This window comes from Lynx canadensis, chromosome E1 (assembly GCF_007474595.2).
Source record: "Lynx canadensis isolate LIC74 chromosome E1, mLynCan4.pri.v2, whole genome shotgun sequence".
Taxonomy (NCBI): Eukaryota; Metazoa; Chordata; class Mammalia; order Carnivora; family Felidae; genus Lynx; species Lynx canadensis.
In genome coordinates, this window is record NC_044316.2 from 15,477,922 (window position 1) to 15,494,601 (window position 16,680).

A 16,680-nucleotide genomic window follows, 5' to 3' on the forward strand; every position below is an offset into this window, starting at 1 on the left:
GAGAAAAACCAGGAAAAAAACCCATCCTGGGTTACACTCGCATTTGGGATTTCCACCTCCTTGCTCTGCGTACCCTATTCCCTGCTGCCTCTCCTCCAGCCAGGGTACCCCCTACCAACCGCAGCCCATAGCCCTTTTGGAGACACTTGTCTCTCCACTACTGGCAGCCGCTCCCCTCACCCCCTCCTAACCAGCCACCTCTCCTCTGGAGCTGACCAGAGCTTTTAAATTTTCTATGGGCCAGCGAAAGCCGTAGCAATTTAATATTTATAGATTCCAAAGCATTCAGTGAGTAATTTGCTCCACTGACATTTTGCTTCTCTGTGGGGGAGGGTGGGGACAGCGAGGGACCCGGAATGTGGTCCTAGTGTTTTGTTACCCGGCGCGGCTGCTGGCGCAGCAGGCATGCAGTGGTGGGCCTGTCTTCAAAAGGACTTAAGTGAGTCCATTATGTTCACACCTATTAGAAGTAGCTTGGCATGCTGGAGAACAAGTCCAGAGAGAAATGGGCTCTGGAGAACTGCCCTTCCCACCGCACCACACACAAATGCATGCAGCCAGGGCTCCTGGGGGCTTTCAGGACACTATCAGCTGTCCAGGCCTCCTGAGTTGGGAGTCACACAGAGCCTACGGGCGTTTCCAGCCTCATCCTCACACCTGCATGTTAGCCTCCAGGGGCCTGGGTTCCCCAGCCCCGACGATGGGGCTGGGCCTGAGTCAGCAGCCTGAAGGGGCTGGGGGCCACGATGGGGATGGGAGCCTCCCATCGCCACACCCTATCTCAAATATGCTTTGGCTAAGTTCTTTAATCAGAGTTGGTGTGGTTCTGACATTGGACAATTTAGGAGTGTTGGGTTAAACCAGGGCCTGCCCACTGCTAATATTAGACACAGCAGCCAGCCTGTTTGTAGCCCAGACGTAGGATGCTGAGTTGGTCTGTGGAAGACGGACAGCCACAGAGGACAGAGAAGGGAAGAAAAGTAAAATCTGAAGGCAAAGAAACCCAGTTCTTGGTTTGGTGCCTCAGTTTCTCCAAGGGACTACTCTAAGGGGCCTTCTGTGTTACCACGGCTGTAGCCTCTCTGAAGTCCTCACTGGTGGGGACCAGCAGGGCAAGGACATGGAGCCCCTGTCTGGCTGCTCAGGGGTCCTCAGCTGATTCCACCAAGGAACAGCACCCCTGGGCCTTGGCTCTCCCCACCCCTTGCCTGCAGCTACACAAAAGCAAAGTCCCCACTCGTATTTGTGCTTTGACACCAAAGCCCACGTCTAAGAGCCTAAGGTAACCAGGTGTGTGTGACTGTCGTACATCAACAGAAAGCAGCTTGGTAAAATGCCCACAGTCAGACTGCAAACCCAGAGAAGCCCCTTTCTGGCACGTGCACTGGGCCAGGCCCCTCTGCCATCATGCCCGGCCCTAGAGCCTTAAGTGTGTGTGCTCCCCTCCAGGGGTGACCCGCAGGAAGAATGGGAGAGCTGTCTTAGCACATCTCCTCAGCACTAGCATGGCCCATGCTACTCCACTTCCTCCCCATAATAGACGGCTGCAGGAGGCACGATTAATCCTCTTTTCACGGACGGCCAAGTTACCTACCTAAGGTCATCCGGCCACAAGTGGCCAAACTGGGACAGGACCTCCAGTCTGCCTGTTGCAAAAGCTGCTGCTTTTTCTACCTCGCCACTGCCAGCAGGGGCTCTCGAGGGTAGGCAAGGGAAGGCCCCCGGCATCCAGTTTTCTGCACCAGCAGCCGCCCTCCTCCTCAAGGCCCTCTTCCTCCTCAAGGCCACAGGGAAGGAGGCTGAGACCGCAAATCACCTCTTCCCTTTCCTCCCCCACAGCATGCATTCCCGGCTCCCCTGAAGCGGGTTCCCGGAAGCAGAGACTTAGAAGGAGAAAATAGGGCAAAGCCCCTAACGGGAAACTGAAAGGGAATCGAACATTTCTAATCGATGCCTTTGTGCAAAATAACTTTGGCGGCACCAGTGAGGGGCTTCTCCGAAGGGAATGCAAAGGGAGCACGTGTCATCTCTGCCTGAGCTTCTGGTTCCCCAGCTGGGGGCGCTGGAGTGGCTGGGGGAAAGTACGGTGAGAATTCCAAGGCAAATCCAGGCCACCCACTTCACTTCTTGGAGCCTCATTTCCATGGCCGCCACAGGGGGTAGAGACAGTCTCCTATCTCAGTGGGTGTCGGGAGCAACAAACAAGATGACAAGTATAAAATGCTGAAAGCGTTTTACAATGAGTACTCCAGAAGTATTAGCCCCTCTTATAAATAAGTTCATTATTTTTTAAGTAATTTTTTAAGTTTAGTTTTTAATTTATTTTGAAAGAGAGACATAGACAGCAAGAGGGAGAGAGACAGAGACAGAAAGAGGGAGAGAATCCCAAGCAGGCTCCGCACTGCCAGCACAGAGCCCAATGTGGGGCTCCAACTCATGTACCGTGAGATCGTGACCCGAGCCGAAGTCAAGAGTCGGACGCTTAACTGACTGAGCCACCCAGGTGCCCCTCGTTATTATTATTTGTGGTCGTCCTAGGTTGATTATGTGGCTCATGAGAAGGCACAGGTACAGAAAAGACCGGTGCCTTGCTCTCGTGAGATACACAGAAACCTTGTGCTGGCCGGAGGAGGCTAACTAAAGAAACAGAAAACAGAGACAATGTCCACGCTGCAGCGAGCATCCTAGGAACCGTGTGACGTCTACCACACGTGGGGTTGGTGTTCGTTTACTTGCACCAGACCAAGCGTAACCTTTGGGTGAGGAACAAACACCAGCGCTCCTAGAGAGAGCTTCTGCCTCAAGCCCCCTGCCCTGGGGAACTGGGCTGGACCACGAACAGTGCCCCAGAACCCCCTGCACAGTCTCTCTCAAAACCTACAGAACAAAGACCAAGGCCCAAAGGCCTGCTCCAAACGGTTTCCTCCTGGGAGGAGCCTTTCTGTGAGTATTTAAAACAATCTCAAAGACATGTGTACTGAGCCTGTCCCACATTTAGTTTGGCTGCTTTTCTGCTGAGCAAAAAGGGGGTTTTGAAGGAGGTGGCAGAGGGGGCCCGGGGCAGTGGGAGAGAAGCTAGGCAGGGCTGTAACCCCAATGACCTTCTGTCTCTGCTTCTAGATGGCAACATGACCCGAGGGGGCTGGCAGTCATCATGCAAAGATTGCTGGGAGGCTGGAAGAGAAATGGAAGGAAAAGCAGATACTTAGGCAGGAGGAACAGGTGAGGGTACAGGGCAGGGCAAAATAGGTGATCACGACAGTGGTCATCATGGGGACTACAGCAGGATGGAAACTGTAACATGTCATTAAATAGAAAGTAGAGAATCCCCAGTCCCGTGTGTATGATTACAGCTACATATAAGTATGTGTGCGTGTGGACAGAGACCAAAAGGGAGTCGGAACAGTAAAAACAATTGTGTAGTAAGGCAGGAATGCGGGTGAGAGCAATATAGACTCGAGTTTTCTTAGATGGTGTTATGATAAATGTGTATTAGCTTAAAATACAAACCAAAGAAAAACCGGAGGGCAGTCGGGCAGGGCAACAAACTCAGGCTAACGCCTTGGCCTTATCAATTACGGGTTCCCTTCAACAGCTCCCTCTGCACTCCCTGCTGGCTCCCCCAAACCCGCCCTTGCCTGGAGAGCTATGGAAGGGAGAAGGCAGCTGGTCTGGGTGGTAAAACTCAGAGAATCCCAGGGCACCTGGGCGGCTTAGTTGGTCAAACGGCAAACCCTTGGTTTTGGCTCAGGTCATGATCTCAGAGTTTGTGGGTTCGAGCCCCATCTTGGGCTCTGCACTGATGGTGTGGAACCTGCTTGGGATCCTCTCCCTCTCTCTCTCTCTCTCTCTCTCTCTCTCTCTCTCTCTCTCTGCCTTCTCCTCATTCTCTGTGTCTCTCTCAAAAATAAATAAACATTAAAGAAAAAAAAAACCTTAGAATCCCACGGGAGGGTCTAGCCTACTTGCACTTACTTGGCCAGCAAGCCCAAAAGCCACTTGGGCACGTGTCTGTGTCAGAGGCACAGAGACGTTTGTGGCAGCATTCCTACAATACACAGAAACCAGACGCAAGCAAGCGTCCATCAAACAGGGTAACAGCTACATAAACCGTGGTCCAGTTGTACAGTGAAACCCTTTTCAGCACCGAAGAGAAGTGAATCAGATATAAATATCAACAAGGACAAATCTTGAAAGCATAATGTTTAGTGAGAAAAGCAAGTTACAGAATGATATTACAGCATGTCAGCACTTAAACATGCTTCTAAAAAACACACCCAGCATGACCATATATTATTCATGGAATCATACATATGCTGTAAGGATATGAAAACCAATTATGAAGATACACACGAAGTGCATGGTAGCATTTCCCCCAGGGGAAAAGGAAAGAGAACGGCGCTGCACAGGAGTGAGGGGGAGTCTCCCCTTGGTCTGTATTAATGCTCCCATTTATCTCCATTTTAAATACCGGAAGCAAAAATCTCAGTTCTAGGTGGTGGCCACACTGGGTGCTTGTTACTATTTTTTTTTCCTGTCTGCTTTTTCTTTTTGTATGTTCTCCAAATTAAACAAGGCAAACAGAATGGAGCTGCTCAGGAGGTCCCACGGCAGTGCGTGGCCTGACCTCCCCAGGCCCGCAGGGCCAGCCCTTTCATTCCTGAGATCTATTAAAAACACCAGCATTGGCCCCTCATACTCTAATGATTGAAAAACACAACCTCCAAATGCTTTGTTTCTACATAATAACAATTTTAAAAAATATTTTTATTATTATTTATTTTTGAGAGAGAGAGAGAGAGAGAGAGAGAGAGAGAGAGAGAGACAGCATGTGAGCCAGGGAGGGGCAGAGAGAGAGGGAGACACAGAATCCGAAGCGGGCTTCAGGTTCTGAGCCGTCAGCACAGAACTGACATGGGGCTCGAACCCATGAACTGTGAGTGCATGACCTGAGCCAAAGTTGGATGCTTAACCGACTGAGCCACCCTAGGAGCCCCCCGTTTCTATACAATAAATAGGTTCTGCCTCAAATTCATGTTTTGAAAGGGGCGGGGAAGAGGGCAAAGTTAGGGAAAGAGAGAAGAGAATGGCAGGAAATGGAACAGGAAGGAGGGAAAGGGGAAGAGAAACAGAAAGATGAGTAGGGAAAGAGGGCGACAGAAAAGCCACATAAGCCACATATCCTGCAGCAAGTAGCCCTCACGCTGCTGCTGCCCCCTCCCCCCCTCTACCCCCCCAGCAGCTGGACTGAAGGCACCATCCACCTCGGGGGCTGTTTTCCCAGAGGCAGGGCCGACATCTGTCCGTCTGTCCACTCAGGGCCCTACACAGACCTTAGGCTGTCTGCCCTCCCCAGAGGTTGGGGCCAGGGGAGGAGAGGAGGAACAAAACACTAGGGCCCCCTAACCCAGGAGAGAAGGGGCGCTAAGCCTCCCTGCAAAGAACACGGTGTTCCCTGACAGCCCGGATTAGACAATTGCTAATGGGATTTGCCTTTTGCCAAGTATGTCTAAACCCTTTCCTTAGAAAGGCATTTAAAACCACTTATAGGGCTCCAAATTCCCCAGTCTGCATAAAGCAGTTGGGGTAGGGAGGCCTAGGGCTCGGCATAACCTGGCTACTCCCCTGAGACGAAGGAAACAGATGAGGCCAAGTGCCAGGGCCTCGGTGAGCCCGGGTGGCCTGGTGAAGCCCGCTGGTTAACACAGCCTGGGCTCAGTCCAGAGCCTAGAGGGAGCCAGTGACCAGCCGCCCGCAGCGGCGCGACTTTTGGCCTGGCCAGGCTCATCAAGGCCTGCGGCAGGCTCTGCGACGACCTCAAGATCCAGACTCTCGCATGGCCGCCTGGACGGGCAGGCACCTCAACAAGGCCTCCTTCAGTGTACTACTGGGTGGGGCTCGCAATCCACAGATGCTGTAAGTCCAGCTTGCAGGATGCCCAGAGGACCCCGGGTTCTTTCCGCATTACCCACTTTCATCTGAGTCTGTCAGGATAACACAGGGGAGCTCTGTCCTCACGTGCCTCAATAACAAAGTGACCATCAAGATCAAGTTACTCGCTCACTGTAAGGCACAGACCAGGCCAGGTGGAGGTGGCTCACCTTGGGGGTGGGCAGGGGAATGCACCTGGCACTGCTCTGTGAAAACACCTTCAGAACGCTTCCGGGGGAGACACCCAGCCCAGGGCACACAGAGAGTCAGGCGGGGAGCATGAACTCTCCCACACACAGCCTTGCAGGATTCACTGAAGACTGGATACTCAAAACAGCAGGACCTCTCTACTGCCCCTGTGTATGTCTGGAGTGTGTGCACACGATGATACTGTAATATAAGAAATACATATGTGGCCTTCATCCCCAGTTCCTGACACCAAGCTCCTAAAACCCTTGTAATTTCCTCAGTGGCAGGGGTGAGAGGGACATTCTTTGTCGTGATATTTGGTCTTACAACATTTGGTCTCAGAGCCTGCGACAGGAGCTTCTGAGGCCCTTGAAATCTGGGAGTGACAAGTGTGTTGTGTGTAAGGAGTTGACCAATGGTGGGGGAGCCCTTAAATAACTTCAGAAGGTGGGGGCTGGTTGCCAGAAAGGCCTGATGAGAAGGTTGCAACTTCTAGATGGACCCCCTGACCTCTGGGGAAGGGAGAAGGTTGGAGGTTGAGCTAATCAATAATGGTCAAGGGGGGTGCCTGGATGGCTCAGTCAGTTAAGCGTCCGGGACTCTTGGTTTGAGCTCAGGTCATGATCTCACAGTTCATGAGTTTGAGTCCCATATCGGGCTCTTCACTGACAGTGCGGAGCCTGCTTGGGATTCTCTCTCTCCCTCTTTCTCTGCCCCTCCCTGACTCATGCATGCATGTGTGCTCTCTCAAAATAAATAAACATAAAAAAAAACAATGGTCAATGATTTAATTGATTGTATCTGTGTAATGAAATCTCCATAAAGACCACTAATTGGTGGGGTCAGAGAGATCTGGGGGGGAGGGCTGAATCCATGGGGGTGCTGGGAGGGTGGTGTGCCTTGAGGACATGGGGGCTCTGTGCCCCTTCCCATATACCTATGCATCAGTTCCATCCGACTCTTCCAGAGCTGCATCTGTTACAATAGACTGATGATAGTAAATCAACTGTTTTCCTGAGTTCTGTAGGACATTCTAGCAAAGGACTAAACCCAAGGAGGGGGTCATGGGAACCCCTGATTTATGGCCAGTTGGTCAGAAGTATAGGACGCCTGCACTTACGATATTAATGTCTGAAGTGTGGGGATTCTGGTGGGACTGAGCCCTTGACCCGTGGGATCTGCCACTAACTCCAGGTCAATGGTGTCAGAATTCAGTCAACTTGCAGGACACCCAGAGAACCCAGGAGGTTGGTGTTGGGGAGAGGGAAACATTCACACACATTTGGTATCAGAAGTGTTGTGAGTAGGGGCGCCTGGTTGCCTCAATTGGTGGAGTATGCAACTCTTGACCTCAGGGTTGTGAGTTTGAGCCCCATGTTGGATGGAGAGATTACTTAAAAGTAAAATCTTTTTTTGGTTTGTTTTTTAAAGAAGTGTTGTAAGTAAAAACAGCTCAGAAAATACAGACATACATATAAATACACCTGTTGAATGACTTTGGAAGTTGTAACCACAGAGTCACACAAGACTCAGAAATAGAGTTCAATCAAAAATAATTTTCAGAGTTCTGTGATGCTACGGTGAGTATAAAAGAATAGACAATTCCTTCAAGTTCAAAGGTAGCAGAGTTAGACTGGTGGCATTTAAATATCCTCAGATGCAAACAGAAGCGAAATCCAGCCAGGGGATGGTACAGCCTGGCAAGGAGCTGCCTGCTTCCAAGACTTGAGAGAGGCCATCAGCAGTGATACCAAACCAGGGGCGGGAACCACAAGGGCTCCAAAGGTGGAGACTATCCCCGGTGTATTGAGGCGCGTGGGGACAGAGCATCCCTGTAAGGAACATGGTGTTCCCTGTGTCTCCAGCCCAGCTGGAGGACAGGTACCAGTCACCTTTGCCTCAGGATCTGGCTCAAAGCCACGGCAGATGTCCAAGAAATGATTGCTGAAGAAAAGCCTGAATGAACCAGAAAGGAAAGAAAGGAGGGAAGAGGGAGGAGGGAAGAAGGTAGGGAAGAAAGGAAAAGAACTCCAGGTTTGGAACCTACATGTCCCCACTCCTTGTCCTAAAGGAGCAGCTGATCCCCGAGAAGAGAGTCCGCCTGTGGAACTACACATGGGAATGTGACGCATGACAAGAGATCACACAAGCACAGGAGTTCGGAAGGGGGAGGTTTGCTCCATGAGGGAAGGCACTGGCGAGGCAGCATTTGAGCAGGGAGGATGGGGAGGATGTGCAGAATGGTGATGGAGGGCTGGGGAGGGAGGCCATGAGAGATGGCAGGGATGGGGGGAGGACGGTGTGGATAGGGGAGCGGGAAGAAGTAGGGCTGGAAAGGTGGTTGAGACCAGACTGTGGAGAACCACAGCCATGAGGGCTTCTTGGCGGGGGATGAACATTACTATGAGAGTAGATCTTCTGGAAGGTTCACTTGGAGCTGCTCTGCCATGTTGACGCATACAGCACACTGGGGCAGAGGAGGACGAGGTGGAGCAGAGGAAAGGAGGCGTGCTAGGTATAAAGGAACCCTGAGAACACAGGGAGAAGAGCCCTAGACAGGACCCCTCAGAGGACATGGCGGAGGAGAAATCCAAGAGACAGCGGGGCAGGAAACAGCCAGGAGTGGGGGTGATGTGAAAGGAGAGAAGAAAGGATTTTAGGGGTAGCCCAAAGTGTCTGAAAACAAAAGCGAATGAAGCAAGAGGAGAATGGGGAGGTCAATAGACTGCAAATAACTTGACTCACTCCCGTGTGGCCTCATCCGATTTTAGGCTTGCAATGTAACCACAGATCAAGTGGAAAAGGCCACATTTAGGGGCATCTGGGTAGCTCAGTAGGTTAATTGTCTGACTTCAACTCAGGTCATGATTTCACGGTTCATGAGTTTGAGCCCCGTGTTAGACTCTGTGCTGACAGCTCAGAGCCTGGAGCCTGCTTTGGATTCTGTGTCTCCCTCTCTCTGCCGCTCCCCTGCTTGCACTCTCTGTCTCTCTCTCTCTCAAAAATAAATAAACACTAGGAAAAAAAATTAAAAACAAAAAAGAAAATGCCACATTTATATCTCAAGGCCCACCTCCCTCCCAATTCCAGACTGCTGCATCTACACCACCACTCGGTCAAATTCAACATGGTCAGAATTAAACTACTGTTCAACTGAATTCCATATCGCTGCTGTCCACATGCCCCGCATCCAACACACAAGGCTTTCCCAGCTCTGCTGATGGGGACGCCTTCCCTCAGCTGCTTGGGCAGGAAGCCGTGGAGCTGTCTTTGACTCTTCCTTTACTCTCACCCTCCACATCGAGTCTGTCAGCAAATTCTAAGACTCAACCATCAAACTCTGTACAGAACCAGCCACATCTTGCCACTCCTGTTGCTACTATCCCTCCTGGAGCACCACCATTTTGTCCCTGGATGACTACAACAACGTCCCAACGGCTCTCCCTGCTTCTCGGCACAACAACCAGAGGGACCCTACCATTAGATTATGGGACTCCTCTGCCCAACACCCTCCACCCTTGCTGGCCCACTTCACTCAGTGTGAAAGCCAAAGTCCTATTAACAAAGGTCCTTATGGGACCCTCTCTAGTCTAAGCACCCCCAAATTCCCCTTGCTCATTCTGTTCCAGCTACACCGGCCTCACTGTTCCATAAACATGTCAGGCATACTTCTGCCCCAGAGCCTTCGCACTGGCTGTTCCCTCTGCCTGGGATAGTTTTCTCTCTCAGAGAACCACAAGGCTAATTTTCTCATCACTTTCTCCATGGAGTTGATCCTGACCACCGTATTTGAAACTGTGACCCACCCTTGTCCTCCCAATTCCTTTACCTTGCTCTAGTTTTAATCCATAGTTCTCATAACTCAATACACCACACACACTATTATTTTTTTTGAGAGCATGCATGCGTGCACGCCAGTGGGAGAGGAGCAGAGGGAGAGACAGAATCTTAAGCAGGCTCCACACCCAGCACGGAGACCGACACGGGACTGGATCTCACAGCTGTGAGATCATAACCTGAGCCAAAATCAAGAGTCAGATGCTTCGCTGACTGAGCCACCCAGGCACCCCCACTTTGCTTTTAAAAATTATGTTTACTGCCTATCTCTTTCTGCCAGAATATAAGCTCCATGAGGTCAGAGACATTTGTTTTTTTAGTTCATCAGCAGACAAGCACCTGGCATATGACATGCACATGACTACTATTTATTAAATAAAACATGACCAGGAGGTGCCGGTGACCTGAGAGGCCAGTGGCAGCTCAGTAATGGGGCCAGAAGAACAAGAGGTGAAGCAGATTCTCTGAGCTCCATGAGGGCAGGGGCCATGACCTTACCATGCTGGTGGCCCTTGTAGCACAATGCAGGTCACGTGGTAGAAGCCAAGGAAATGGCTTGAGAATTTTTTTAACTCATCTTATTTTACGTTTTTTTTCTTGAGAATTTTGATGTTCGAGAAAAAGAGGAATGGTAGCTGTTTGGGACTGAATGTGTTACCCCCAAATTCATATTTGAAGCCCTAACCTGGGGATGGGGCCTGTGAGGAGGTGATAAAGGTTAAATGAGGTCATAAGGATGGGGCCCTGATTGGATAGGGCTAGTGTCCTTATAAGAAGAGAAGAGACACCAGAGCTTTCTCTCCATCATGTGAGGACCCAGCAAGAGGGTGGCCATCTACAACCAGAAATCAAGCTGTCACTTGGAATCGAATCTCCAGCACTGTGAGAAACCAATGTCGGCTAGTTAAGCCATGGTGGGCATTATGGCAGACCGAGCAGCCCGAGCCAGCAGCATTTACAGCTAAGAGAGACCCGAGCATTCCGTGAAGTGGATGGCAAGGAGCTAATAGAGAAAGAGAGACAAGGAGGTAAGAAAGAGAAGGAAAACTGCAAGAGGCAAGAGCATGACTCTAGAAGAACAAAGGCAGAATCTCAGAAAGCCCAGCTGGTATTTCTTCTAACAAGAAAGAAGAAAGGCGATGGGGGAGATGCCCAGACATTCTAAGTGATGCACCTGCCGACATAAAAGAGGTATTTCATGGCAGAGAGGAAGGAACAGGGACCTCAGGAGAGACTGCGCCGTGGGACACCAACAGGGAGGAAGGGGATGGTGCCGGAGCTCAGCTCGTGGTCACCAGGGGAGTCCGGGGCCAGCCCCTGCTCCACACCCTCATCACTCTGCTCTGTTCCAGCCTGTGCAACGCTGTTCCCTGCAACCCCTACCCCCCACCCCCAGAACAGGCCATGTGCTTTTCTACCTTCTGGTTGGGTAGTCAGAGGCGGTTTGATACGAAAACTCATCTGCACAGGGACACCTCATTTTATTTCACGTTACTTTACCGCACCTCAGAGATAATATGTGTGTGTGTGTGTGTGTGTGTGTGTGTGTGTGTGTGTGTGTGTGTGTTTATAAATTGAAGGTTTGTGGCAATCCTGTTCAAGCAAGGCCATTGGTGTGCCATTAAAAAAAACTTTTTTTAATGTTTACTATTTATTTTTTTGCTAGAGAGAGAGACAGAGCATGAGCAGGGGAGGGGCAAAGGGAGAGGGAGACACTGAATCCAAAGCGGCTCCAGGCTCTGAGCTGTCAGCACAGAACCTGATGTGGGGCTCAAACTCATAAACTGTGAGATCACAACCTAAGCTGAAGTCGGATGCTTAACCGAATGAGCCACCCAGGCACCCTCACTGGCACCATTTTTCCAACAACATTTGCTCATTTCATGTCTCTCTGTCAACATTTCAGGAATTCTTGCAATATTTTAAGCTTTTTCATCATTATTACACTTGTTATGGTGATCTGTGATCAGTGATTACAACTCGTTGAAAGCTCAGATGATGGCTGGCATTTTCTGGCAATAAATTATTTTTTGATTAAGGTATGTATGTCATTTTTTAGACATAATGCTATTGCACACTTAACAGGCTAACAATTTTATCACATGGTGTTGATCACATGGTGAGGATTAACTGACTTAATACATATGAAAATGGAACCATATTTAGCACATGATAAACACTCAATAAAAAGACCACACTGTAGGGAGGCCTGGGTGGCTCAGTCGATTGAGTGTCCGACTTTGGCTCAGGTCATGAACTCATGGTTTGTGAGTTTGAGTCCCGTATCAGGCTCTGTCCTGTCAGCATGGAGCCTGCTTCAGATCCTCTGTCCCCCTCTCTCTCTGTCCCTCTTCTGTTCGTGCTCTCTCTCTCTCACAAATAAATATTTAAAAGACTACAATGTAGTGTAAACATAACTTTTATAGGCAATGAAAAACCAAAAAATTAATTTGGCTTTACTGAGACTATGCTTTATTATGGTGGTCTAGAACTGAACCCATGACACCTCTTGAGGTATATGTGTACTTGTAAGCACAGTATCGCTGACTGGTAAGATCGTTACGAAACGCTGCACAAGAACTTACTAACAACGTGTGCCTCTAACAGAAACCAGACCTTCTAATGCACGTGGAACCCCCATAATGCCACGAAGCAGAAGACACTAAGTGACCCTGTGAGGCTAGAGGGAGGCAGAGGCAGGGAGATGGGCACTGGGCTGCAGAAGCCACCTGGGCCACCTGTCCCAGAGCCTGAGGGAGCAGCCTCCCTCTCGCCATAGGTAGGCCTGAAGCCCAGTGTGAGGCTGGTCACGGTGGGCACTCAATGTGTCATCAGAAATATCAGCGGACAATCTGCCTCTGGGATTTCTCTTCTGGTCTAGATTAAGTATCACTATTGCATTGATCACAAGTTCAAGGACCTCGGCATGGTGCTCAAGGCCCTTTAAGATGTGGCACCATTGACCTTATTGCACACTCTGCCCTACAATACACTACAGTATCCCACTCTGGCCTTTGCCCCAGACACTCCCTATTTAAATCCCATCCTCCAGAGCCACCTCTTCAGTGAAGCCCTCCTGGTTCAACAGCTCCAAGCCAGAGTCTCACCTGGACTCAGATTAGTCCATTGCATGGCTCTTCATGAGACGCTACTTTGAGAAGGATCCTGTGCTGCTCTCTACACTCTAACTTCACTGTGCTTTAGTGCATGTCTGGCTTGACAGGGCTGGAGGCAGGCAGATCAAGGTCAGCAGGCAATGCCTGCCAGGATGCCTGCAGGAGTGAGTCCTAAGTGGTCAAGGAGCAGTCAGCACAAACCCTGTGCCAGGGAGACTATAAACCTGAGAGTGAGGAAGCAGGAGGTGGGAGCTGGGAGAGCAGGCAGGTCCTCCCTGAAGAGAGACTAGCACAGATGGCAGGGACCGTATGCCACGGAGCCAGCAGATGGGGAGCAGTGGGGCTGGCCCAATGCAGAGGACGCTGGCTGGCTGGCACTGGGTTCGGCCTGAATCTCACATTCTTTCACTGTGGCTGGATGGCCTCTGCTTGCCTGGCCACAGGGGCTCTCCAGGTCAGCTTTGTGGTCCTCAACTGAGGGCTCCTGTAAGTCGCGACCACATGTGTACTTCTCGTCCCCACACCGCCTGGGCCTTAAGAGATGAAACCAAACCAGTGCGTCTCTGAGAACTCCCCCTTCTCTTCCTCCTCAGTCATGGTCAGCCACTTTCTGGCTGTCTAAGCCACGCCTAACAACTGCGGCTCTTACGTCTGTAATATTTATTTATAGGTTTATTTATAGCTGTAAATATGTAATATTTATAGGCTGACAGCTGGGGAATCCAAGAGTTCCCTTCTTTGCTATCTGAAGGCAGACAGAAAATGATCAATTTAATTTTTTTGTGCCCTACCCAACATTTTACAGGGCACCCTCCAGCCCTAGGAGTGTGTCCAAAACTTGTGTTGAATCTTGCAGAGCTTGTGATCTTTCCTTATGAGGTCTCTGTTCTGTGCCAAGTACCTCACAGAGCAGAGACAGGGGGCACAGACGGCCACCTCAAACTACCTATGCATGATATAGACCATCTTTTGGTAATTATTAGCTTCAAGTGACCCTACAGCCTTAGCACTGACCATCAGGAATACCTACATCATGCTGGCCCCCACATCCAGGAAAGGGCAGCTCCCTACCTCGGAGAGAAAAGATTCTGCTCATTGATGGCACACGCTCGGGAAGAAAGGTGCCTCTGTGTGAAGTGGCCCCGTGGTGGAGCACAGCAGCCAAGTGAGGCCCAGCACCTGCTCTGCCCTCTGGGACAAGTGTCAGTCTTCTATGGAGACTTCTATGAACAAAATGGCACCAACTGGACCAACACTTTGTAGGTCCTCAAGACATCGTCATAGTCTGCTCTCTAGGTATTTCCTAATGTAAATCTCCTCCTGTCCACTCAAGGGCAGCACTGGGCTACTCTTCTGGTTTCTTATTTCCCACCTGAGTTCAGTCCACAGGCTTGGTTGCTAGCGGGAGCTCAAGAAAGAGATTCCTATGCATTTAAATCTACTCTCCCTTTCTTCCAATAAGGATCAGAGGCTGCTTAAAAAGTACATGATATAATACAACAAAAACAGAGGAAAATACCTTCTGGAAGTGAAAACAGGGAAGGAAGAGCAAACGAACCCAAGGTCAAGGGCATGCAACAAAAGAGGTGAGCTTTGCAAAGTTGCTAAAGGTGGTTACAAATTCAGCTCTGGGTTTTCCAGAGGCTAAAGAAAAAAAAAAAAAAAAAAAAAAAGGCCGGGGGGGGGGGGGGGGTGTCCACAATGAAATTCAACATGTATAAAAGGTGAAAGAAAAAAACAAAAACAAAAATCCACCACTTGCTCAGGAGAAGCTCAGCTTCTGCTGGGTACTATAGGATAATTTCCTAAGCAGAAATTCCACAAGTGGGATTTCTAAATTAAAGGTTTAGTAGATTTTTAAAGGCCTTTGATGTATATTGCCAATTGCTCTCCTGAAAGGTTGTCCTGATTTACATTTCTACTAGCAGTCTGATCTCTTCCCTACACTGGGGGTTATCTTTTGGTGGAGATGGTGGGGGTGGTGGGACTTCTTTGCAAATGAGATAGATACAAATTCAGTGTTTTCATTTGTAAATCATGGAAGTATGCTGAATATTTTCCATGTCATGAAAATGATATGATTATATCATATCAATGTACTAGATGAATTGCCTACCTCATATCTTATACATTTTTTTGACTACATTCTCTTTTTTTACTAGTGTCTAAGGAGACATCTTTTCCTATGAAAGATCTTTTCCTATGGTTATTTGCCATATATGTTATTAATATTGTTGGTTGCCTTTGTTTAAGCTTTTTGACATCCAAAAGTTACCTTTTTTATTGTAAAATGAAATTTCCTCCTTTTCTCCCCAAGTTAATCAGTTAAATGCTTACTAAATGCCTATTCTGTACCCAACACTGAAGCCTCCCAATTTTACTGAGAAAAGAGAGGATAAGTGGGGTGCCCGGGTGGCTCAGTTGGTTAAGCATCCGACTCTTGCTCTCAGTCCAGGTCATGATCTCACAGTTCATAAGTTTAAGCCCCATGTCGTGCTCTGTGCTGACAGTGCAGCCTGCTTGGGATCCTCTCTCCCCCTCTCTTTCTGCCCCTCCACTGCTCATGCTCTCTCTCTCTCCAAAATAAATAAACTTAAAAAAAAAAAGAGAGAGAGACAAGTTAAGTAACTAGCTCAAGGTCACTCAGCAGTAGGAAGTAGGGACAGGACTAGGTTGTTGGTGGCCTAGACTAGACTGGTGGTATCAGTGAGGGTAGAATAAGACAAGAAACAGGAAACAATGTCCCAAAGATCCAAGAGGCCCCATGCCTAGTGGAGGTAGGACAGCTGACATTCTTTTTGGTATGTACATGTAAGATGCCTCCCAGTCATCAGTGACAGTATGTTCCAAGGCCCAACCATGTGACACAGAGTCACATCTTATGTGACTCATTTGTGCGTGAATACATACATGCACACAGACATGTACAGAAGCTGGGAGAGAGGGACAGGAGAAGCCAGAACATGACTGGAGGAGTTAGAAGAAGACAGACATCAAAGACACCTGCCGGTGCGTAAGGGGAATAGGGAAGAGAGAAAACTCAGGAATGTCCCAGTATTGCTGCAAGGACCAAGATGAGAAATCTGTGGTCCTCAGAAGGCGTGGGGCACAGCTGCATGTAGACATGGGCACTGAAGGGCAGCAAAGTCTAGGTAATGCTAAGGAAAGACCTGGAACTAGTCAGCCTACCAATGGGGCTCACCTGGAGTCCCTCCAAGAGCTTCTAGTCACAGCCCCAGAACTGAGGCTGAGGAACACTCACACTGGCTGGTTGCACCTGTTTCCCACTGTACAATGACAATAAGATGGTCACATCTCCTTTAAGTAATACACAGAGTTACCTTTGGAGTAAAGATTTGAATCCTAAAAGCAAGAAGGTGTATTTATTTATTTATTCATTCATTCATTTTTAAGTGTTTATTTTTAAGAGCAGTTTATTTTTAAGACAGTGAGCAGGAGAGGGGCAGAGAGAGAGGGAGACACAGAATCCGAAGCAGGTTCCAGGCTCTGAGCTGTCAACAGAGCCCAACATGGGGCTTGAACCCATGAGCCATGAGAACATGATCCGAGCTACAGTCGGACGCTTAACCAACTGAGCTGCCCAGGC

The 16,680-nt window shown here is 49.3% G+C and overlaps 1 protein-coding gene across 1 annotated transcript in view; it reads right to left on the bottom strand.

The window, feature by feature from the left end:
• NXN (nucleoredoxin) overlaps positions 1–16,680 on the bottom strand; it is a 162,044-nt gene that overhangs the window by 8,982 nt on the left and 136,382 nt on the right. The window lies entirely within an intron of this gene.